The following is a 2,500-nucleotide window of genomic DNA, read 5'->3' as shown; positions in this document are numbered from 1 at the left end:
TGAGGCCTAGTTTGTCAAAAATACAACTTATTTTTCTCGAATTTATTCAAGGCATGTGTTGCTCAGCATTGGTGTGCAATGACTCCATGTTTTATATAATTTTGATCAGTAAGACTAAAAAAATAAGTAAATACTGGGTAGAAAGCAGCTATAGTTACAAACATGTAATTGACAATATAAGATATCATATACAGGTGTTTTTTTCCTCGGGTGATCTTCTGAAAATGCAGCTGCACAGAAACTTCTAGGTTAGGCATCAGGKTTAGGCTGGATGTCATTGTAATGGAAAGAAACCTGAACAAACTATTTTGTGCGCTCCTCAGGCTTCAGCACCATGAAGCTCCACCACAACTGTGGTGGTTCTATTTCTCTAACAGTGTTTAAACCCATACAAATGCAAGTTAATCTTTTGTAAAGACTTGTAAAGTCTTCACATACTTGTAAARTTGTGCTTTATTTTTACTTGCCTTGAACCAAATTCCTACTCTAACCCTAGTTTAGCTGTTGCAAAACAGGCCAGAGCAGACTTTTCCCAATTTGTTTATTCCTGTTGGATGCATTAACCAGGAAATCATTGAAAGTGCCATTTCTTGTGAGAAAGACAATCAAAGATATGACTAAAAAAATTATAAACAAAAAAAAAATCATCTAACAACTGTGATTAACACAGCAAATATATTTTGAATTCTCTTATGGAAAGGATCCATTCTAGGGGTTCCATATTCCAGCAAAAAAAATACGCTAACATACTCATTTCAAAATCTAAGCACAAACATCCACCCTGCTCTTCTTCCACAAAGCCCACGGTAGAAGCTGAGCCCTTGGAAGACARCAGCTCACTGCAAAACAGAGAAGGCCTGCCCATTCCAGGCTGTTTTTCTAAAACCTTTCATTCCAGACTTTGCTTTCTAAGTGCAATGTTGCATTGGTAGATGCGCTCCCAGGACCATACACCTCCTTAGCTTTATGGCCCCGACTACTAACGCAGTCTGCTAATGCTTACTGCAGAGCTGYATCCCTAAGATGTCTGCCTTGCCTGTGCTGTGGAGATTTATTCCACAGGAGGTCCAGAGAAAAGCCCACAGGGAGACTCTGTAGAGTGCCTCTTGCTGACATTGTACAYCCAGAGGGGCTGTGGGATGCAAAGGCAGGCACACCCAACACAGTCACATCCTTGGGTCAACACTCGGGATGTTCATCAGCCCTTGCTGCATGGCTCTTAATGCTGTCCCCCTTTAGCATGTGTCACAGGGGCAGACAAATTAATTAGTAATGCATCATTAAATAGTCAAGCTTCAAGGTAGGACTAGCACTTCATTTTGATTTCAGAGCTGAAGTTATGTAGAAGAAACAAGAAAATACCCAAGTAACATGACATTAGGTACCAGRCACATATATGCACCACCAGGATGAAGTAGAAGGCACCAAGAAGGTGCTTTTTCTGTAATTTTCCATACACAAGGACAAACTATTGCTTCAAAAAAAAAAAAACAAAAAAACAAACCTTTGTCAAATAAACAGGAAAAAAGTGAACATTTAACATTTTAACCTCACAAAAAGAGACAAATCTTTTCTACAAGAAAGAACAAAAATTGAAAAACCAAGACAATCCTAGCTTAGCTGAAACTCCTGGTGYCCTGTTACTGAGATTAAAAGGCAATTGGCATATCCACTTGCTCACAGGTAAGGTACAAACACCCGTATGTCAAGGCTAAGGAGGGCCATGGATGTAAATAGATCTGTTGGTCTCTGCTACCAGAAGGCTCCAGAGGTCTCAATGGAGCACACCAGAAGCAGACTGAACACAACATATGAGGAGAAGATCACTGGCTCAACCACAAAAAGACAGCATCAGCTGACACCATTTTATGCTCTTCTGTAAAATGAAAGGATTAGGTCAGATCTGTTACAATACTCAATATTGCACTTCAATGAAAAAGACATTACACCTACAATAGAGAACTCATTTGCACAAGGGCTGCGTACAGAATTAAGAGTATGCAGACATCACAACTGGGAAATGAAAGAATATACTTATAGTAGTCAACCCCTTATTTTTAATAAAAGTAAAACTTAAAAATATTTCCTATAGAAATTATGAATATGTTTTAATCTAAATAATACATTGAAAAATATAGACACTCGGATGATTAGTGATTAGACATAGGAACTCGACAGTTTCCAAAACAGGTATCCAGAAACATATAAGAAAACAAAACATTACTTCTTCCCCCCAAGAAAATAAAAAAAAAATTGTTTAGGCAGGGCTGTTTAATACATCCAATCCTCTATAAAGGAAAAGATGAAGTTACAAAGTTGCCCAGAATGATTAAATCAGCAACCACAAACTAAAAGATTCCTCTTTTAAGTCTTACCACACTACATTTGTTTCTCCTTTAGAAACATGAAAACATGTCAGATCTCCATCTGCAGTTCAGAACTCATCTTTGCTTATAGGGAGGGAGGAAGAAAAAAAAAAAAAAAAAAAAAAAAAAAAAAA

At 37.7% G+C, this 2,500-nt stretch overlaps 1 protein-coding gene across 1 annotated transcript in view; it reads right to left on the bottom strand.

Annotated features, from left to right (window-relative positions):
- The window catches only part of SEMA5A (semaphorin 5A), a gene marked incomplete at its 5' end in the record, with an annotated part of 210,120 nt that overhangs the window by 197,934 nt on the left and 9,686 nt on the right, over positions 1–2,500 (bottom strand). The gene's annotated exons all lie outside the window — the stretch shown is intronic.

The sequence above is a fragment of the Malurus melanocephalus genome, unplaced genomic scaffold (genome assembly GCF_030028575.1).
Source record: "Malurus melanocephalus ecotype Western Australia unplaced genomic scaffold, MMel_1.1 scaffold_133, whole genome shotgun sequence".
Lineage (NCBI taxonomy): Eukaryota > Metazoa > Chordata > Aves > Passeriformes > Maluridae > Malurus > Malurus melanocephalus.
This window is presented reverse-complemented; position numbering and strand designations above follow the sequence as displayed.